Source organism: Pristiophorus japonicus, chromosome 10 (genome assembly GCF_044704955.1).
Source record: "Pristiophorus japonicus isolate sPriJap1 chromosome 10, sPriJap1.hap1, whole genome shotgun sequence".
NCBI lineage: Eukaryota > Metazoa > Chordata > Chondrichthyes > Pristiophoridae > Pristiophorus > Pristiophorus japonicus.
Window position 1 is genome coordinate 105,280,162 of NC_091986.1, and position 23,323 is coordinate 105,303,484.

Genomic DNA, 23,323 nt, shown 5'->3' on the forward strand with positions numbered 1-23,323 from the left:
CCACGTATTCATCTGAGCTATCCTCCAATTCCTACTCTGACAAGCATGTGGCACTGGTAGCAATCCTGAGATTACTACTTTTGAGATCCTACTTTTTCATTTAACTCCGAACTCTCTAAATTCAGCTTGTCGGCTCTCCTGCGCAGCAGAGCCACCCCTAGTGCCATGGACTTAGCTGCTGCTGCCTTCCCCTGATGAGTCATCTCCCCCAACAGTACCCAAGGTGGTGTATCTGTTTTGGAGGGAGATGACCGCAGAGGACCACTGCACTACCGTCCTTCCACTACTCTGCCTGATGGTCACCCATTCTCTATCTGCCTGCGTAACCTTTACTGCGGTGTCTTTACGATGCCTGGGTGGGTGTTGTGCAGTTTGCAAATAAATGTGTCTCTGCCTTTCTTGGGCAAGACCACGCGACTGCTCCACAAAAGACATTCCGCCTGCAGGGACAACGCGTCTTTGCGTCTGTGAAATGGCTTAATCACTTCCTGCATCTCCACTGGGACACTGGACCAGCTCCCATGGAGGACACAGTTTTTTTAACAAAAACAGTAAAGGACCCTGGCTGATCCAGGTCCTGATCTGGCGGGCTGTAACGAGGGACTTCTCATTCTCAAATGTCTCCATGACCATGAGCAAGTCCGCTGGCTGTGCCATTTCCAACCCGGTGGTGGACAATAGTAGCCGACTGAGAGCATCTGCACAGTTCTCTGTGCCCAGTCTGTGGCGGATTACATAGTTGTATGCCGACAGCGTGAGCGCCCATCTTTGGATGCGGGCAGAGGCATTGGTATTAATCCCTTTGCTCTCAGAGAACAGCGATATGAGCGGCTTGTGATCAGTTTCAAGCTCGAACCTGAGGCCAAGTAAGTACTGGTGCATTTTATTTTATCCCGTAAACGCACGGCAGAGCCTCTTTTTCGACCTTTCGGCCTTGGACAAACACCTGGATGCATACGCAACCGGTTGCAAAATCCCCGCGTCATTAGCCTGTTGTAACACACACCCACCCAGTATGACGTCGCATCACAAGCTAACACTAATCGTTTACATGGATTATACAGGACAAGCAGTTTGTTAGAACATAATAAATTTCTGGCTTTCTTAAAGGCAGCCTCTTGTGAATTCTGTGGATAAACAGACCTTTATGCGTGTTGATGCAGGTGAGGCCTTTCGAAGACTCCTCCAGCTCCTGCTTCATGTAGGCAGAGGTCAGGTCCAGCTTGGTGAACATCTTCCCTCCAGCCAGGTCGCAAATAGGTCGTCTGCCTACTGGTCCTGCAGCGAAAAATGGTTAATCATTACTTTATAGACCCCGCAAATTCTAACTGTACCGTCCTCATTGAGTGACAATCGGACTGGCCCAGTCGTTGAATTCAACCAGCGCGATGATGCCTTCACGTTGCAGCCTGTCCAGCTCAATTTCCACTTTTTCACGCATCATGTACGGTACCGCCCGAGCCTTGTGGTGGATGGGTCGCGTACCGGGAACCAAATGGATCTGCACTTTCACCCCCGAGAAGCTTCCAATGGCTCGAATAACAATGGGAACTTACTTAGAACCTGGGTACATGAGGCGTCGTCGACAGACGAAAGCGCTCGGATATCGTCCCAGTTCCAGCGGATTTTCCCCAGCCAGCTTCTGCCAAACAACGTGGGGCCATCCCTCGCACAGGCCACAGCAGGAATTCGTGTACTGCTCCATAATTGGAGACTTTGACTTCTGCACTGCCAATTACAGGGATTAGTTCCTTGGTGTAAATCCTTAGTTTAGTGTGAATGGGCTGAGCTTGGGCCTGTGTGCCTTTTTGCCCCACAGCCTGTCGAAGGCCTTTTTACTCATTATGGACTGACTTGCCCCCGTGTCCAGCTCCATAGATACTGGAATGCCGTTCAGTTCAACTTTCAATATTATTGGTGGACACTTCATCGTGAACGTGTGTATCCCGTACACTTCTGCCTCTTCTGTACGCGTTTCCAACTCAGTCTGATCCACTGTGGATCAATCTTCCTCTGCAACGTGGTGGTTTGCAGGGTTTGTAGCTCGCCTGCACATTTGTTGGCGGTGTCTGTCCTATTGTTTTGCAACCATTGCACGCATAGTGCCTAAAGCAGCATTGATGGGGCCGATGATCACCTCCGCAGCACCAACAGGGTGTTAACTGCCTCACGTTAACAGATGATGGCGGACTCTGGGTCAACTGAGGTGGGGTCACAGCAGCCTGCGTGTACGTTCTGCCCTGTACATTTCTGCTCAAAACCGACGTTACTTTATGCACAGTACTGGCTGAAACTTCTTTGTTCTGTGAAATCTGCTTGGTGTTGTCGCCGGTGGACATAAATGCCTGGGCTATCGTTATGGCTTTACTCAGATTCGGAGTTTCTACAGTCAACAGTTTGCGAAGAATTGTCTCATGTCCGATGCCCAGTACAAAAAAAGTCTCTGAGCATTTGTTCTAGGAATCCCTCAAACTCACAATGTCCTGCGAGGTGCCTTAGTTCGGCGACGTAGCTCGCCACTTCCTGGCCTTCCGATCATTGACACGTGTAGAACCAATCTCGCCATCAAAACGCTTTCCTTCAGATTTAGGTGCTCCCGGACCAGTGTACACAATTTTTCGTAGGATTTCTCTGTTGGTTTTGCTGGGGCCAAGAGATTCTTCATGAGGCCATAGGTTGTTTTCCCACAGACAGTTACGAGGATCGCCTTTCGTTTGGTGGCGTTCTTGTCCCTTTCCAGCTCGTTGGCCACAAATCATTGGTCGAGTCTCTCCACAAAGGCCTCCCAATCGTCCCCTTCTGAGAACTTCTCCAGGATGCCGACTGTTCTTTGTATTATCGCGCGATTGTTCATTACCTCGTCGCCAATTGTTACACTCATAATAAATGGTGAGACTGAGTACTGTTGGGAATGAGCAAGTGTGACCTTAGCAACTTTATTAAGTTTCCAGAGTGCAGGTACCTCATGAGTGGCCTGCTTATATACTGTGCTCCCAAGGGATGCTGGGATCCCCTGGGACTCCAACAGGTGGGCCCTCTGGTGGTCAAGTGTAAAGCAAGTTACATCGGGTCACTGAAAAGTTTCACCCAAAGAAATGAAGAAACACTGGAACCAAGTTACAGAAGATTACTGTGCAATGGTGACCACCACGAGATCTGGAGGCCAGTGCAAAAAGTGGTAGGACCTTGGTCAAGTAGTTAATCTAAGTAATATTTTAATTTATTCAATGGCATTGCAATTGTAAATGTGATCATCTGTATGTCCCACCCAGCAGAAAGACACCCTCTTTAAAAAGTTAGGTTTTCATCTTTGCAGAGGAAGATGGCACAAAATAAAAGGGAAAGAACTGGAACAGGAGGGGGCCCGGCAAATCTGCACCCACTGATACCCTTGGAAGAGAGGGTCGCTGCTTTGATTGGTCCTGCCTGGAGAAAAGCAATCACCACTGCACAAGCTGGTCCCACACTCAAAGGAGAAGGCAAGTCCTGCAAATTCATGGTGGTACTTCAAATCAGCCTGCTGCCTGGCCTGCGATGTGTGAGCCTACTCATGCCACCCACCCTGTCCCCTCCTCTGCTGCTAGCCATTTGATTGTTCTGTAATATATTGCAGAACTTGAGGCCAACCCTGACGATGCAGAAGATTCAGACACGGACGAGCCTGAAGAGGAGAACATAGAAACATAGAAATTTACAACGAAGAAGGAGGCCATTTCGGCCCATTGTGTCTGCGCCGGCCGACAAAGAGCAGCACGGCCCTTCGTTAGCAGTTCTTAAGGTTACATACAAACCCATGAACAATAACGGAAAGGCAAAGAGCACCCAGCCCAAACAGTCCGCCCCACACCACTGCAACACCCCTTATACTAAAAACAGCTATACTCCACCCCAACTGGAGCCATGTGATCTCCTGGGAGAGGCAAAAACCAGATAAAAACCCAGGCCAATTTAGGGAGAAAAAATCTGAGAAAATTCCTCTCTGATCCATCCAGGTGATCGAAACTAGTCCACGAGATCACCCTGGCAGTATTCTATTCCCTGCAGTACTTACCATTATATTTGCGCCGACCAACAAAAGGTCATCTCCTTTAATCCCAATTACCAGCTCAAGGTCGTTAAGGCACTTTAAGTGCCCATCCAACCATCTCTTAAAAGTGATGAGAGTTTTTGCATCCACCACTCTTCCAGGCAGCGAGTTCCAGACACCTACAACCCTCGGTGTAAAGAAGCCCCCCGTCAAATCCCCTCTAAACCTTCCATCAACCACCTAAAATCTATGCCCCCTCGTAATAGCCACCTCCACCAATGGAAATAGACCGTTACTATCCACTATCTCCAAGGCTCTTCAATATTTTGCACACCTCAATGTGGTCTCCTATCAACCTCCTCTGTTCCAATGAGGACAAACCCAGCCTATCCAATCTGTGTTCATAACTAAGATTCTCCGTTCCAGGCAGCATCCTAGTAAATCTCCTCTGCACCCTCTCGAGTGCAATCACGTCCTTCCGATAATACGGCGACCAGAACTGCACGCAGTACTCCAGCTGTGGCCTAACCAAAGTATTGTACGATTTAAGCATAACCTCCCTGCTCTTATATTCTATGCCTTGGCCAATAAAGGTAAACATTCCGTATGCCTTCTTAACCACCTGGTCTGCTACTTTCAGGGATCTGTGGACAAGCACTCCAAGGTCCCTTTGTTCATCTACACTATTAAGTGGCCTACTGCTTAATGTGTATACCCTTTCCTTATTAGCCCTCCCAAAGTGCATCACCTCACACTTCTCTAAATTAAATTCCATTTGCCATTGCTCTGCCCACCTGACCAGTAGATTGATATCCCCCTGCAGCCCATGACGTTCCTCTTCATTATCAATCACAAAGTCAATTTTAGTGTCGTCTGCAAACTTCTTAATCATACTCCCTATATTCCAATCTAAATCGTTGATATATACAACAAAAAGCAAGGGACCCAGTACTGAGCCCTGCGGAACCCCACTGAAAACAGCCTTTCAGTCACAAAAACATCCATCAATCATTACCCTTTGCTTCCTACCTCCAAGCCAATTTTGGATCCAAATTGCCACTTTGCCTTGGATCCCATGGGCTTTAACCTTCATAATCAGTCTACCATTTGGGACCTTATCAAAAGCCTTGCTAAAGTCCATATATACTACATCGTATGCCCTCATCGACCCTCTTGGTAACCTCCTCAAAAAATTCAATCAGGTTAGTCAAACACGATCTTCCCTTAACAAATCCGTGCTGACTGTCCCTAATTAATCCTTGCCTATCCAAATGCAGATTTATCCTGTCTTTCAGGATTTTTTCCAATAATTGTCCCATCACTGACGTTAGGCTGACAGGTCTGTAATTATTCGGCCTATCCCTTTTTCCCGTCTTAAACAAGGGTACCACATTAGCAGTCCTCCAATCCTCCGGCACCATGCGCGTATCCAAAGAGGACTGGAAAATGATGGTTTAAGGCCTCAGCTAGTTCCTCTTTTACTTCGCTCAACAGCCTGGGATGTATTTCATCCAGGCCTGGGGACTTATCTACTTTCAAAGCTGCTAAACCCCTTCATATTTCTTCTCTCACTATATTTATTTCATCCAGAATATCACACTCCTTCTCTATAGCAGTATCTGCATTACATAGAATCATAGACATAGAAAATAGGTGTAGCAGTAGGCCATTCGGCCCTTCTAGCCTGCACCGCCATTCAATGAGTTCATGGCTGAACATGCAACTTCAGAACCCCATTCCTGCTTTCTCGCCATACCCCTTGATCCCCCTAGTAGCAAGGACTTCATCTAACTCCCTTTTTAATATATTTAGTGAATTGGCCTCAACTACTTTCTGTGGTAGAGAATTCCACAGGTTCACCACTCTCTGGGTGAAGAAGTTTCTCCTCATCTCGGTCCTAAATGGCTTACCCCTTATCCTTAGACTGTGACCCCTGGTTCTGGACTTCCCCAACATTGGGAATATTCTTCCAGCATCTAACCTGTCTAAACCCATCAGAATTGTAAACGTTTCTATGAGGTCCCCTCTGATTCTTCTGAACTCCAATGAATACAAGCCCAGTTGATCCAGTCTTTCTTGATAGGTCAGTCCCACCATCCCAGGAATCAGTCTGGTGAATCTTCGCTGCACTCCCTCAATAGCAAGAATGTCCTTCCTCAAGTTAGGAGACCAAAACTGTACACAATACTCCAGGTGTAGCCTTACCAAGGCCCTGTACAACTGTAGCAACACCTCCCTGCCCCTGTACTCAAATGCCCTCGCTATGAAGGCCAACATGCCATTTGCTTTCTTAACCGCCTGCTGTACCTGCATGCCAACCTTCAATGACTGATGTACCATGACACACAGGTCTCGTTGCACCTCCCCTTTTCCTAATCTGTCACCATTCAGATAATAGTCTGTCTCTCTGTTTTTAACCACCAAAGTGGATAACCTCACAGTTATCCACATTATACTTCATCTGCCATGCATTTGCCCACTCACCTAACCTATCCAAGTCACTCTGCAGCCTCATAGCATCCTCCTCGCAGCTCACACTGCCACCCAATTTAGTGTCATCCGCAAATTTGGAGATACTACATTTAATCCCCTCGTCTAAATCATTAATGTACAATGTAAACAGCTGGGGCCCCAGCACAGAACCTTGCGGTACCCCACTAGTCACTGCCTGCCATTCTGAAAAGTACCCATTTACTCCTACTCTTTGCTTCCTGTCTGACAACCAGTTCTCAATCCACGTCAGCACACTACCCCCAATCCCATGTGCTTTAACTTTGCACATTAATCTCTTGTGTGGGACCTTGTCAAAAGCCTTCTGAAAGTCCAAATATACCACATCAACTGGTTCTCCCTTGTCCACTTTACTGGAAACATCCTCAAAAAATTCCAGAAGATTTGTCAAGCATGATTTCCCTTTCACAAATCCATGCTGACTTGGACCTATCATGTCACCTTTTTCCAAATGCGCTGCTATGACATCCTTAATAATTGATTCCATCATTTTACCCACTACTGAGGTCAGGCTGACCGGTCTATAATTCCCTGTTTTCTTTCTCCCTCCTTTTCTAAAAAGTGGGGTTACATTGGCTACCCTCCACTCCATAGGAACTGATCCAGAGTCAATGGAATGTTGGAAAATGACTGTCAATGCATCCGCTATTTCCAATGCCACCTCCTTAATTACTCTGTAATGCAGTCCATCAGGCACTGGGGATTTATCGGCCTTCAATCCCATCAATTTCCCCAATTTCCCGACTAATAAGGATTTCCCTCAGTTCTTCCTCCTTACTAGACCCTCTGACCCCTTTTATATCCGGAAGGTTGTTTGTGTCCTCCTTAGTGAATACCGAACCAAAGTACTTGTTCAATTGGTCTGCCATTTCTTTGTTCCCCGTTATGACTTCCCCTGATTCTGACTGCAGGGGACCTACGTTTGTCTTTACTAACCTTTTTCTCTTTACATATCTATAGAAACTTTTGCAATCCGTATTAATGTTCCCTGTAAGCTTCTTCTCGTACTCCATTTTCCCTGCCCTAATCAAACCCTTTGGCCTCCTCTGCTGAGTTCTAAATTTCTCCCAGTCCCTGGGTTCGCTGCTATTTCTGGCCAATTTGTATGCCACTTCCTTGGCTTTAATACTATCCCTGATTTCCCTTGATAGCCACGGTTGAGCCACCTTTCCTTTTTTATTTTTACGCCAGACAGGAATGTACAATTGTTGTAGTTCATCCATGCGGTCTCTAAATGTCTGCCATTGCCCATCCACAGTCAACCCCTTCAGTATCATTCGCCAATCTATCCTAGCCAATTCACACCTCATACCTTCAAAGTTACCCTTCTTTAAGTTCTGGACCATGGTCTCTGAATTAACTGTTTCATTCTCCATCCTAATGCAGAATTCCACCATATTATGGTCACTCTTCCCCAAGGGGCCTCGCACAATGAGATTGCTAATTAATCCTCTCTCATTACACAACACCCAGTCTAAGATGGCCTCCCGCCTAGTTGGTTCCTCGACATATTGGTCTAGAAAACCATCCCTTATGCACTCCAGGAAATCCTCCTCCACCGTATTGCTTCCAGTTCGGCTAGCCCAATCTATGTGCATATTAAAGTCACCCATTATAACTGCTGCACCTTTATTGCATGCACCCCTAATTTCCTGTTTGATGTCCTCCCCAACATCACTACTACTGTTTGGAGGTCTGTACACAACTCCCACTAACGTTTTTTGCCCTTTGGTGTTCTGCAGCTCTACCCATATAGATTCCACATCATCCAAGCTAATGTCTTTCCTAACTATTGCATTCATCTCCTCTTTAACCAGCAATGCTACCCCACCTCTTTTTCCTTTTATTCTATCCTTCCTGAATGTTGAATATCCCTGGATGCTGAGTTCCCAGCCCTGATCATCCTGGAGCCACGTCTCCATAATCCCAATCACATCATATTTGTTAACATCTATTTGCACAGTTAATTCATCCACCTTATTGCGGATACTCCTTGCATTAAGACATAAAGCCTTCAGGCTTGTTTTTTTAACACCCTTTGTCCTTTTAGAATTTTGCTGTACAGTGGCCATTTTTGTTCTTTGCCTTGGGTTTCTCTGCCCTCCACTTTTCCTCATCTCCTTTCTATCTTTTGCTTTTGCCTCCTTTTTGTTTCCCTCTGTCTCCCTGCATTGGTTCCCATCCCCCTGCCATATTCGTTTAACTCCTCCCCAACAGCACTAGCAAACACTCCTCCTAGGACATTGGTTCCGGTCCTGCCCAGGTGCAGACTGTCCAGTTTGTACTGGTCCCACCTCCCCCAGAACCGGTTCCAATGCCCCAGGAATTTGAATCCCTCCCTGCTGCACCACTGCTCAAGCCACGTATTCATCTGCACTATCCTGCGATTCCTACTCTTTCCTTTGTGAAAACAAATGCAAAGTATTCATTCAGAACCCTAGCAACATCTTCCGCCTCCACATAAAGATTACCCACATGGTCTCTAATAGGCCCTACCCTTTCCTTAGTTACCCTCTTACTCTTAATATATTTACAGAACATCTTAGGGTTTTCCTTAATTTTACTGGCCAAGAATTTCTCATGTTCTCTCTTAGCATTCCTAATATCCTTTTTAATTTTACCTCTTATCTTTCTATATTCCTCTAAATATTCTAAAGTATTTAGCCGTTAATATGTGACATAAGTGTCCCTTTTTTTCTTAATCCTTCCCTGTAAGTCCCTAGACATCCAGGGGGCTCGAGAATTATTTTTCCCAGCTTTTTTCTTTCAGGGCACATGTTTGGCCCACCTTGAATGCCTCCCACTGTTCCGACACCGATTTACCCACAAGTAGTTGTTGCCAGTCCACTATGGCCAAATCACTCCTTAACTTAGCAAGATTAGCTTTTCCCCCCAATTCTGAACTTTTATTCCAGGCCTATTCTTGTCCTTGTCCATAACCAACTTGAATCTGACTGAATTATGGTCATTGGCACCCAAGTGCTCCCCCACTAATACCCCTTCAACTTGCCCAGCTTCATTCCACAAAACTAAATCCAAGACTGCCCCCTCTCGTGTTGAGCTTGTTACATAGTGACTAAAAATGTTCTCTTGAACTTCAAGAATTTCGCACCCTCTATACCCTTCCAATCTTCCAATCATCTTCCAATCCAACCCTCCAGACTAGGGACATGGGGGTGAAGGGGAGGGGATGGAGCTGGATGAAGCTTACACTGTTGTACTGACTTTGAAGGAGATGCCGCTCATTGCGGTGACAGCCCCTTCCGTGACCAGTGGTTTGAGTGCTGGTAGGACATCCCATGGTTTCACACCTTCAGAGGTTGCGGGTCCCTGTGGTGTGGTGCAGCGAGGCACACCCAGGGCCGCATCGCCCGAGGTTGTGGGTCCCAGTGGTGGGGTGCAGCAAGGCACACGCAGGGCTCCACCGTCCTAGGCTGCAGGTCCCAGTGGTGGGATGCAGCGAGGCACACCTGTGGGGAGGAGGGGAAGGAGAGCTCGACCACGCTCTCCTGAGGTGCAGGATCTAAAAGATGTGGTTCAGATGATGTCACTGAGTGCGAAGAGCATTGACCTTACCCGATCACTCCTGGACACCATCAGTGGGGTGAGTGATGAGGTAGTGGGACTTTGGGAGAAGTAACGGCACTGACACAAGAAATGGGAACAATGGCCGGGACCATCAGTGAGGGAATAGTGGCCATGAAGGAGGGAATGTCAGAGGTAGTGCAAACCACGTCACTGACCATGAGGGAGGGAATGTTTCAGGTAGTTTTGCTCAACATGAGGGAGGGAATGTTGCAGGTCGTTGAGACACTGTCAGGGTGCATGAGGGACAGCATGTTGGAGTTAGCTGCTGCAATAAGGGAACACGCCCAGACCCCGCGCCTGTGGATATCTGAACGGAATATATGGAATTAAGGACAGTAAAGTAAACGGGATATATGAAAATGTATAAGCCATGGAAGAATAGCTGGGAGAATGTCAGATTGCAAATAGTGCAACATCAGCATAGCTAACAGTCTTTCTCAAGGTTTCAAGTCACTAATCCTGCCAATAACATCTAATTGTAACATGAAATAAATCTGCAGAATTGCAAGGTCTCAGTTAATAGTCACACCACTAGATTGAAACATTTAGAGGCAATGCTTGAGCTTTCATAAAAACATCTCATATAGATTGACTAATGAGTGGCTGAGTTAGAATGTCAATCTAATTGTATTTTGTTATCTGATTTCAAAACTGTATAACTGTTGACGCTTTACGATGTAACTTCACCTATCCGTAGGGAGTGTGTACGCTCTATCCAGAGAGTATATCTTCTGTCTGATAGGTCTTACTGGCCGGTAATAATAAAGACTGCTTTGTTCAAAGCACAAGAGGTATTCGACTCAGTAATTTTACTGAACCAGATTGAGGTAAAAGAATCCAGGAATTTACACGACCATTGACAGAATCAACTGTCATTCCCACTCCAATCTCCACACCAGTCTCTGAAGAGCCCAAAGCCGGGCCCTCCAACTTGCCGCCTGCCGCCGACACCGCTCCCCCCACCCCCCACCTCAACAGGTGTGCAGTACCCGAGATCTTAGAAAGAATAAGCTTGGTACCAAGCCCAGAAACACTGCACCACTGCCTGTGGGCAGGGGTGGTGGAGAGTTCAAGATCAAGCGCACCGGGCGGTCTTAGAGTAAGGTGGAGGAGAGATGGGTGGGTGCAGCCTTTCTTTGCTGCTGTTATTTTTGTTATTATTATTGTTGTTACTGTTGTAACTGTTCTCAAATTAAAGTTTTTTATAAGTTATGTAAATTTACAAGTTTGTAAGTGATCTTAAAGACTGATCTTAAAGTAAAGTTTGATATAAAAATAATGTTATTAAAGTTAAGTAGAAAAGAACTGTTTGTTAAACTTTTAAATAAAATATATTTTACATTAAAACTGAATCATGTTCCATTAACACAACACATTACGGAACAGCTCCCAACAGTAAACATGTCCATGTGGAATAGTTGTCGCTGAGCCCTCAGGCATCAGTAAAGCATTCACGAATGAGCTGCTGGCGCAAGGCTCGAGCAATCGTTAAAGGGGCACCATGGCCCGCCCTCCTCCGTTGTCGTGCTCCGGCCTTCCTGATCACTTGCTGTATCTGCATATTATCCTTTTGTGTTTCATGCACAAGTACCCCTAGGTCCCGCTGTACTGCAACACTTTGCAATCTTTCTCCATTTAAATAATAACTTGCTCTGATTTTTTTTCTGCCAAAGTGCATGACCTCATACTTTCCAACATTATACTCCATCTGCCAAATTTTTGCCCACTCACTTAGCCTGTCTATGTCCTTTTGTAGATTGTTTGCGTCCTCCTCACACATTGCTTTTCCTCCCTTCTTTGTATCATCAGCAAACTTGGCTACGTTACACTCGGTTCCTTCTTCCAAGTCACTAATGTAGATTGTAAATAGTTGGGGTCCCAGCACTGAGCCATGCGACACCCCACTTGTTAATGGTTGCCAACCAGAGAATGAACCATTTATCGTGACTCTCTGTTTTCTCTAAGGGTTGGCGCTGTTTCTTGCAGTTTTCCTGTAGCTGTCGCTCTGTAAAATCATTTCCGTTTTGCCCCGTAGGGGACGAAATCCGCACTGTGACTCGGGGAGGAGTTCCTTGGCCACGGGAAGAAGACAGTTGAGGAGGACTCTAGCGATGACTTTCCCAGTGGCTGATAGCAGGGAGATTCCTCTGTAGTTGCCGCAGTCGGACTTATCCCCTTTGTTAAAGATGGTCACGATTACCGAATCTCTGAGATCCCCGGCATGCTCTCCTCCCCCCAGATGAGAGATGAGGTTGTGTATTCGCGCCAGCAGTGCCTCTCCGCCATACTTCAATGCCTCAGCAGGGATTCCATCCGCATCCGTAGCCTTGTTGTTTTTAAGCTACCTTCTGGCATTTCTACCTCGTGCAATGTTGGGGTCTTACTGAAGTGGTGGCGGGTAGCATGCTGCGGGATTGAGTCGGGAACACTCGAGTCAAAAGCAGAGTCACTATTGAGGAGATCTTCGAAGTGCTCCTTCCAGCGGGCCCTGACTGCCTCGGTGTCCTTGATGAGTGTTTCCCCGTTCTTGGCCAGCAGTGGGGTGGGGCCTTGGACGTTTGGCCTGTAGGTGGCCTTGACTGCGATGAAGAATCCTCGCACATCATGGCTGTCGGCAGGCTGCTGTATCTCCTGTGCTTTCTCCACCCACCACCGGTTCTTTAGGTCCCAAGTTTTTTGTTGGACCTCAGCCTTGAGCCGTCTGTAATGGTGCTTTGCTGCTCCAGCGTTGGGTTGTTGTTTAAGGCTCAGAAATGTCATGTGCTTCCGATCTATTAGCTCTTGGATCTCCTGATCATTCTCATCAAACCAGTCCTGGTGTTTCCTGCTTGAGTGACCGAGTGTCTCTTTGCAGGCACTGGTTATGGAGGCCTGGAGGGCAGACCAAATGCTGTGGGCATTCTGCATCTCGAGGTCATCCAGGCCGCCAGGTTAGCTGCGAGACGCTGACTGTATAGGGCTCTCTGAGCTGGGTCCTTAAGTGCTCCGGCATTGACTTTTTTGTGGCACTGCTTCTGCTGCCCCCTCAGTTTTGGGGCTATGTTGATGTCGATGATGGATCGGATTAGGCGGTGGTCCATCCAGCAGTCGTCAGCTCCTGTCATGGTGCAGGTGATGCGCACATCCTTGTGATCCCTGGCTCGGACGATGACATAGTCGAGCAGGTGCCAGTGCTTGAAGCAAGGGTGTTGCCACGGTATCTTGTATTTGTCCCTCTGGCGGAACAAGGTGTTGGTGATGACCAGTTCGTGCTCTAGACATTTTGTCAGGAGTAGGGTACCGCTGGAGTTTCCCTACCCCCTCTCTGCCAATCACACCACCCAAGAGGTCTGTGTCCTTGCCAACCCTGGTGTTGAAGTCACCGAGGAGGATCAGTTTGCCGCCCGCGGGGACGCAGGACAGGGATTTTTTGAGGTTGGAGTAAAAACCCTCTTTAGCCTCATCAGTTGCATCGAGTGTTGGGGCGCACGCACTGATGATTGTGGCGCACTGATTCCGGGATAGAGTGAGTCGAAGAGTCATGAGGCGTTCGTTATCCCCGCAGGTGGAGTCTTTGAGGTGGTCAACCAGCTTGTTTTTCATGGCAAAGTTGACTCCGTGGAAGCGGCGTTCTTCCTCTGGTTTCCTTTTTCAGAAGAAGGTGTAACCTCCACCTTGTTCCTTGAGCTGGCCTTCCCCTGCCCACTGGGTCTCGCTTAGGGTGGCGATGTCGATATTAAAACATCCAAGTTCCCGGGCAACTATGGCGGTGCGGCGTTCCGGCCTGTCGCTGTTGGGGTTGTCCATGAGGGTCCTGACGTTCCAGGTCCCAATCTTCATGTTAACGGAGTGGAAGATGCCTGTGTGTGAGTTTTTTTAACGTGGGGTGATCGTTACACACCGGCTACCACACGAGCTTAGCTGAGCAAGGTCTTGATCCAGTGGCGACTCGACGACTCGAGACCAGGCACTACTATATGGGCCTAATTGCATACGGCGAGATGTTGGCTGCAGGCTCAGCGCTGCGTAGCGCCCTTGTTGGTAGGTGGTCCGAGGCCTGGTTAGGGGCAGGCATTGGGAGGGTCAGTGGCCCACCGGGGTTCAGGGTGGGAGGGCAAGGGGGGTCACACCACGTGTTGGAGGGGGAGAAGAGGCCAGGTCACCAGTGGAGAAGGAGAGTCAGTTACGCCGGCGCAGATCGCAGGGGGAAACGTGGAAAAAAATTAATACGGCAAAAAACGGCGCGTGCCAAAAAAACGGCACAAATGACCGGGGAAAATTGAGCCCATTGATTTCTCTTTATATTATAATAATATTAACCTTTAGCCTTTGCCTGTTAAACAGGGAAGTTTAAGTCAAGGTCAGTTTAGTCACTTCAGTAAACATTAATTAAAAAGACATGCCATTACACTCTGATTAATCGGTTGATAAAAAGTGCAGGAAAAACATTTTGTTCAGCAAAAGAAAACATCTGGATACACATCATCCTTTTTAATTGTCGTTTCTTTAGAAGCAGAAGATTGACTGAGAAATGGTACTGAATCAAAGACAGACATAATCAATGATTTCACTTGCTGGAATAGCTATTATATGCAACAAGAATGATGAGATAACAAAGTGCGGGAGCTGTACTGGTCTACGTAAACATAACTCGTTAAGTAAGGAAAATGAGAGATTTATCAGGGATGTCAATTAAATTCTCCTCATATGGAGTTGTATTTTGATTGTAATGTAGAATTATATGGACTGTCACATGAAGGGGGTAAGAAAACCGTACAAAAAACGACTATTTGCAATGAAATCTGGATTCATAAAAGCTGAAGATACTGAGCTCAGAACTGTAACACTTTTGAATTCCCAAATAAACCAGCAAGTTTTGTTGCCTTTTAAGTGTATGTTTAAGTAATATTATACAAATATGTCAGGAACGGTAGCATAGTGGTTTAATTACAGGACTAATAATCCAGAGGTCTGGACTAATAATCTGGAGATGTGAGTTCAAATCCCACCATAGCAGCTGTGGAATTTAAATTTAATTAAATAAATCTGGAATAAAAAGCTTGTGTCAGTAATTGTGCCCATGAAACGACCGAATTGTCGTAACAACTTTAGGGAAGGAAATCTGCAACCTTACCTGGTCTGGCCTATATGTGACTCCAGACCCACAGCAATTTGGTTGACTCTTAACTGCCCTCTGAAATGGCCCAGCAAGCCATTCAGTTGTAACAAACCGCTAAAAGAAGAAAAAAATCGGATGGACCACCCGGCATGACAATGGCACACCCAGCCCAGTCGACTCAGCAAAGTCCTTCTCTCTAATATCTGGGGACATGTGCCAAAATTGGGAGAGCTGTCCCACAGACTAGTCAAGCAACAGCCGAACATAGTCATACTCACAAAATCATACCTTTCGGCCAGTGTCCCAAACTCTTCCATCACCATTCCTGGGTATATCTTGGCAGGACAGACCCATCTGAGGTGGTAGCACAATGCTATACAATGGGGAGGGAGCGCCTTGGGAGTCCTCAACATTGACCTTGAACCCCATGAAGTCTCATGGCTTCAGGTCAAGCATGGGCAAGGAAACCTCCTGCTGATTACCACCTACCGCCCTCCCTCAGCTGATGAATCAGTACTCCTCCATGTTGAACACCACCTAGAAGAAGCACTTAGAGTAGCAAGGGCATAGAATGTACTCTGGGTGGGTGGGTGGGGGACTTCAATGTCCATCATGAAGAATGAATTGATAGCATCACTACTGATGAGCTGGCCAAGTGCTGAAGGACATAGCTGCCAGACTGGGCCTGCAGCAGGTGAGAGAACCAACACAAGGGAAAAATCTACTTGACCATGTCCTTACCAATCTACCTGTCATAGATGCATCTGTCCATGACAGCATTGGTAGCAGTGTGAAGACAGAGTCCGTCTTCACGCTGCAGAGCTGCAGACACCCTCCATTCTGTTGTGTGGCATTACCACTGTGATAAATGGGACAGATTCAGAACATATCTAGCAGCTCAGAACTGGGCATCCATGAGGTGCTTGGCCCATCATCAGCAGCAGAATGTATTCCACCACAATCTGTCACCTCATGGCCTGGCATATCCCTCACTCTAGAGGACCAACCCTGGTTCAATGGCTGAGCCCTGAAGGTCATAGCTGCCAGACTGGGCCTGCAGCAGGTGAGAGCCTCGTTCAATGCAGAAGAGCATGCCAGGAGTAGCACCAGGCATACCTAAAAATGAGATACCAACCTGGGGAAACTGCAACACAGGACTACATGCATACTAACCAGCTGAAGCAGCATGCTATAAACAGCATGCTAAACGATCCCACAATCAACGGATCAGATCAAAGCTCTGCAGTCCTGCCACATCCAGTCGAGAATGGCAGTCGACAATTAAACAACTAAAAGGGAGGAGGAGGCTCCATGAATATCCCCACCCTCAATGATTGTGAAGCCCAACACATGAGTGCAAAAGACAAGGCTGAAACGTTTGCAACCATCTTCAGCCAGAAGTGCCAAGTGGATGATCCATATTGGCCTCCTCCTGAAGTCACCACCATCACAGAAGCCAGTCTTCAGCCAATTCGATTCACTCCACATGATATCAAGAAATGGCTGAGTGCACTGGATACAACAAGGGCTATGGATCCCGACAACATCCCAGCTGTTGTGCCAAAGACTTGTGTTCCAGGACTAGCCGTGCCTCTAGCCAAGCTGCTCCAGTGCAGCTACAATACTGGCATCTACCCAACTATGTGGAAAACTGCCCAGGTATGTCTGGTCCACAATAAGCAGGACAAATCCAATCCGGCCAATTCCAATCTGCCCGATTACCGCCCTATCCGTCTACTTTCAATAATCAGCAAAGTGATGGAAGGTGTTGTCGACAATGCTATCAAGCGGAACTTACTCACCATTAACCTGCTCACCGATGCTCAGTTTGGCTCCCGCCAGGCCCACTTGGCTCCCGCCAGGACCACTTCGGCTCCTGACCCCATTACTGACTCCAAACGGACAAAAGAGCTGAATTCCAGAGGTGAGGGGAGAGTGACTGCCTTTGATATCAAGGTAGCATTTGACCAAGTGTGGCCTCAAGGAACTCTAGAAAAATTGAAGTCAATGGAAATCTGGGGGAAAACTCTCCACTGGCTGGAGTCATACCTAGCACAAAGGAAGATGGTTGTGGTTGCTGGAGGTCAATCATCCCAGCCGCAGGACATCACTGCAGGAGTTCCTTAGGGCGGTGTTCTAAGCCCAACTATCTTCAGCTGCTTCATCAATGACTTTCCCCTCCATCATAAGGTCAGAAGTGAGTATGTTCGCTGATGACTGCAGTGTTCAGTTCCATTCGCAACTCCTCAGAAAATAAAGCAGTCCATGCCCGCATGCAGCTAGACCTGGATGACATTCAGGCTTGGGCTTATAAGTGGCAAGTAACATTCGCACCACACAATGGCAAGGACCATCTCCAACCAGCGAAAGTCTAACCACCTCTCCTTGATATTCAACGGCATTACCATCAGCGAATCCCCCACCATCAACATCCTGGGGGTCACCACTGACCAGAAACTTACCTAAATACTATGGCAATAAGAGCATGTCAGAAGCCGAGTATTCTGTGGCAAGTGTCTCACCCGACTTCCCAAAGCCTTTCCACCATCTACAAGGCACAAGTCAGGAGTGTGATGGAATACTCTCCACTTGCCTGGGTGAGTGCAGCTCCAACAACACTCAAGAAGCTCGACACCATCCAGGACAAAGCAACCCACTTGATTGGCACCCCATCCACCACCTTCAACATTCACTCCCTCCACCACGGGCGCACCATGGCTGCAGTGTGTACCATCTACAAGATGCACTGCAGCAACTCGCCAAGGCTCCTTCGGCAGCATTTCCCAAACCTATGACATCTATCACCTAGAAGAACACAGGCAGGAGCATCATCACCTGCAAGTTCCCCTCCAAGTTACACACCATCCTGACTTGTAAGTATATCGCCGTTTCTTCATTGTCGCTGGGTTAAAATCCTGGAACTCCCTCCCTAACAGCACTGTGAAAGGAGCTTTACCACAAGGTCTGCAGCGAATCAAGGCGGCGGCTCATCACCACCTTCTCAAGGGCCATTAGGGATGGACAATAAATGTTGGCCTTGTCCACATCTGGAACGAATAAAAAAAACCATGCACTGTACATTTAATAAATATGTGACATCTGATAGTCCACATTTAAGAAACTTGTGATTAGCGGAATAAATTGTAAATAAGAACCACATCTCTAACACTAGTTCTCCTGCTACATCATCATCATAGGCAGTCCCTCGAAATCAAGGAAGACTTGCTTCCACTCAAAGTGAGTTCTCAGGTGGCTGTACAGTCCAATACGGGAATTACAGTCTCTGCCACAGGTGGGGCAGACAGTGGTTGAAGGAAAGGGTGGGTGGGGGGCCTGATGTGCTGCATACTCCTTTCGCAGTCTGCGCTTGATTTCCGCATGCTCTTAGCGACGAGACTTGAGGTGCTCAGCGCCCTCCCGGATGCTCTTCCACCACTTTGGGCATGGGATCCCTGTGCCAGGGATTCCCAGGTGCCGGTGGGGATGTTGCACTTTATCAAGGAGGCTTTGAGGGTGTCCTTGAAACATTTCCTCTGCCCACCTGCGGCTTGCTTGCTGTATCGGAGCTCCAAGTAGAGCACTTGGTTAGGGCGTCTCGTGTCGGGCATGAGGATGACGTGGCCTGCCCAACGGAGCTGGTCAAGCGTGGTCAGTGCTTCAATGCTAGGAATGTTGGCCTGAGCGAGAACACTGATGTTGGTGCGTTTATCCTCCCAGTGAATTTGCAGGATCTTGCGGAGTCAGCGCTGATGGTACTTCTCCAGTGTTTTGAGATGTCTGCTGTATGTAGACCACGTCTCTGAGCCATATAGGAGAACTCGCTCTCCTGCTACATTTTTCCTCCGACATCCTGCTCAGTGGGGCCACCCTTGCTTGGTTCTATTCTTACTACACTAATTGCAGCCAGAGAATCTCCACCAACAGCTTCTCTTCCCCTGCACTATCACCTCCGGAGTTCCCCAAGAATCTATCCTTGTCCATCTCCTCTGCCTCATCTACATGTTGCCCCTTGCAACATCATCTGCAGATATGGAGTCAGCTTCCACATGTATGCTGACGACACTCAATTCTAACTCTCCACTACCTTTTTCAACCCCTCCACTCATCATCACCATCATCATAAGCAGTCCCTCGAAATGAGGATGACTTGCTTCCACGCCAAAAAGGGATGAGCTCACAGGTATTTCAATGAAGGTCCTAATATTCCAGGTTCCAAACTACATCTTGAAGGGTGGAAAGTGCCTGTGCGTGGATTTTTTTTATGGTGTGGTGGCCGTTACACACCAGCCACCACACGGGCTTGACAGAATGGTAGGTCTTGGTCCAGTGGCAAGGATTACCCAAGATGACTGGAGACCAGCTCTGCTGCACGGACCTAGTGCGCACACAGATCGCAGTGTGGGCTGGCCCATGCTGCCCCTGGGCCCTCGCCTCTTCTGACCCCGAACTCACGCCTCTCCTGGGCCCCGATCACATCCCTCTCCACTCCTTCGCCCCGACCTCGCCGCTCCTGTTGTACCTGCCCACGCTCCAATCACCAACCTGGCCATTGATGACGTCCCTCTTCACTGCCATCACCCTCCTGCTCGTGCTGCACCTTGCAGTGGTATGCCGCCACGCTGCTCCAGGCCACCGCTCGGCGCTCCTTTTATGGCCCCGACTTGCCGCTGATGGTCTCTCACAGGTCGGGGCCGCCACGCCGTCTCATCCCTCCACTGCCTGTATGTTGTCAGCCTTTATCCTATCCTACACTAAATCCCACTCACCTATCCCTTGACTCTGGCCTCTTGTGTTTGACGGCCATGTTTTCCCCCCCCCCACCCCCCCCGAGGCCTCAAGCCCTGGAGTTCTCTCTATAAACCCCTTGGTCTCTGTACCTTCCTCTCTTCCTTTGAGATCCTCCTCAAAATTCACCTCTTTGACCAAGCTCTTGGTTACCCCATCTAATATCTCCTTTGGCTCAACCTTTAATTTTTGTTATTACATCTGTGAAGCATTTGGGGACTTTTTATATGTTTAAAAGCACTATATAAGATGTGCATCATTATTGCTCTTGTAATGAGAAAAGCCCATTGGTCCCCACATATCACAAACATGGCTCTCTCTCCTGATCATTATCCAGTGACCCTTGCTGGATATTGTTTATGTGGATAGAGGGCAAGGACAGCATCAGACTTGGCTACCCATAGTAAAAGAGCTCATTAATATTACACATGAAGCATAATGAGAATTAGGCCCAAAGAGCTGTTAATTTTTCTCTCTGAATTTGTGTCCATAGGAAGCATTTATATCATTATCTCACCCGTGACTCCAAACTTTTACCCATCCACTGAGGCTCAGCCAATTACTCAAAAGATTTTGTATTTATGAAACTTGGTGATCAAGTTAGAATAAAAAAGTTAGAAATAGGAAGGATCAGACAGAAGAGAAATACAAGGCAGACTAAGGTGGGTTTGGAAGGCATGTGGTTAACTGCACAGAATGTGGCAAATAAGGATAGTGATCTGCAGGTACAAGTTGCCACATAGGATTATGATATAGTGGCAAAAACAGAGACCTAGCTATGGGGAGGAATGGGAACTTAATATTCCTGGGTATAATATATTCAAGAAAAATAGGGAAGGAAAAAAAGGAGGGGAGGGCAGTGGCAGTATTAATCAAAGCTGCACTGGTGTGTGAGGATCCTGTGTGTTTGGGGAAGGGAAGGGAAGAGGGAGGGAATCTATGGACTATCCATTAATGATTTGGCCAAAGTATTATGAGACAGCCCTGGAAAGATGATGTGCTTGAGGGTTCAAAGACAGAATCTATTTGGTTAGAATTAAAGGAACACAAGAGGAGCTGTTAAGTTGCTGGATGTATACTTATAGTCCACCAAATAGTAGGAAGGAAACAGAGGAGCAAATTTGCAGATACATTTCAGAAAGATGCTAGAACTAGAGTAATGATAATGGGGGACTTCAATTATCCTAATATTGACTGGTAGAGTAAAGAACAAAGAGGGGATGAATTCCTGAAATGTGTCCGAGAACTTTCTTAATTAGTATGTTTCCAGCCAACAAGGAAGTGAGGCAAGTGGACTATGTTTCAGTGAAAAAACATTCAGTGATCACAACATCATTAGGTTTAGAATAGTTATGGAAAAGGACAAGAAACAATCAAATGTAAAAATACTCAACTGGAGGAGGGCTAATTTCAGTGAGTTGGAAAGGGATCTAGCCCTGGTGGATTGGAATCAAAGATTGGCAGGTAAAAAAATAAATGAGCAATGGGATGCCTTCAAAGAGGAGATAGCTCATGTACAGACTGGATAAATTCCCACAAGGGGGAAAGGAAGAACATCCAAAGCTATAGCTCTCTGGATGATTAAGAAATACCAATTAAAATGAAACAGAAAAATGAGGTTTATGATAAATGTCAGGTTCATGATGCAGTAGAGAACCAAGCTGAAAGTGCAGGGGAGAACTGAAAAAGGAAATAAGAGGGGCAAAGAGAGTGTATGAGAATAGATTAATGGGTAACATTAAAGGGAACACTAACGTATTTTATAAATATATAAATAGTAAAAGGATAGTCAAAGGAAGGGTGGGACCGATTAAGGACCAAAAAGGTGCTGCCAATATCAAAGTAAAGGAGGAGGTAGGAGATAAATTGGATAGGATAAAATAGATAGAGGTATTTAAATGTTTGGCAGTGCTCAAAGTAGTCAAATCGTCTGGATGGGATGCATCCTAGGTTGCTGAAGGAAGTAAGGGTGGTTGGTAATAGCAGAGGTCTGGCCACAATCTTCCAATCCTCAGAGAATAGTATCAGAGGTCTGGAAGATTGCAAATATTACACTCCTATTCAAAAAAGGGGGAGAGGAATAAACCAGGTAAATCAGCCCAATGTCAGTGGTAGGGAAAGTTTCAGAAACAATAATTAAAAAATTAATTTTCACTTGTAAAAATATGGGTTAATCAATGTCAGCAATCACAGATTTGTTAAAGACAAATCATATTTGACGAACTTATTTGAGTTCTTTGATGAAGTAACGTAGAGGGTTGATGAGGGTAGTGCGGTTGATGTTGTGTATATGGACTTAAAAACTCGGCGTAAAATGACGAAGACACTGCTCTCAGCACTTGGGAGTCCTGGTGCTGACTCAGTCCATCACTGCTCTTAGACTGGGTCAGCACCAGGGCTCCAAGTACGATCAATGCTCATGGTACCTGGAGTCCTGGTGCTGACTTACTCCATCATTGTCAGAAAGGGTCTCGGTGGAAGTAAGATCAAACTGGGGGATATGAAAGCATATGGGGAGCGAGCAGAAGAGAGGCGTTAGATTTAGAGCTATTGTGGACGCAGCATCTTAGAAAGTAGATAAATCACCAAGCCCAGATGAAATGTATCCCAGGCTGTTGAGAAGCAAGGGAGGAAATAGTGGAGGCTCTTACCATCATTTTCCAATCCTCTCTGGCTACAGGCATGGTGCTGGAAGACTGGAAATGTATAATTATTTAAAAAGGAAGAAAGGGATAGACTGACGAATTACAAGCACGTCAGCCTAGCTTCGGTGGTGGCAAATTATTGGAAAAGATTCTGAGGGATAATATTAATCATCATTCAGAAAGGCACGGATTAATCAAGGACGGTCAGCATGGATTTGTGAAGGGAAGGTTGTGTCTAACTAACTTGATTTAATTTTTGAGGAGGTTACAAGTAGGGTGGTTGAGGGCAGAGCTTTGATGTAGTCTACATGGATTTTAGCAAGGCTTTTGACAAGGTCCCACATGGCAGACTGGTCATAAAAGTAACAGCCCATGGGATCCAAGAGAAAATGGCAAATGGATTCCAAAATTGGCTCAGTGGTAGGAAGTAAAGAGTAATAGTGTTTTTGTCACTGGAAAGCTGTTTCTAGTGGGGTTCTGTAGGGCTCAGTACTAGGTCCCTTGCTTTTTGCGGTATACATCTATGATTTAGACTTCAAAAGTAGAGGGTTTAGAGTTTGCAGATGATGCAAATTGCATAATTGGCCGTGTGGTTGTCAGTGAGGAAGAAAGCTGTAGACTGCAGGAAGATATCAATGGTCTGGTCAGGTGGGCAGAAAAATGGAAAAT

At 46.8% G+C, this 23,323-nt stretch overlaps 1 protein-coding gene across 3 annotated transcripts in view; it reads right to left on the bottom strand.

The window, feature by feature from the left end:
• LOC139274778 (deuterosome assembly protein 1-like) overlaps nucleotides 1-23,323 on the bottom strand; it is a 288,549-nt gene that overhangs the window by 241,310 nt on the left and 23,916 nt on the right. The window contains exon 2 of one of the 3 annotated variants that reach the window (XM_070891466.1): nucleotides 1,144-1,278. The exons of the other annotated variants lie outside the window; for them this stretch is intronic. The gene's annotated coding sequence lies outside the window, so the exon portion shown is untranslated. The remainder of the gene's footprint in view (nucleotides 1-1,143; nucleotides 1,279-23,323) is intronic. 3 annotated transcript variants of the gene reach the window in all.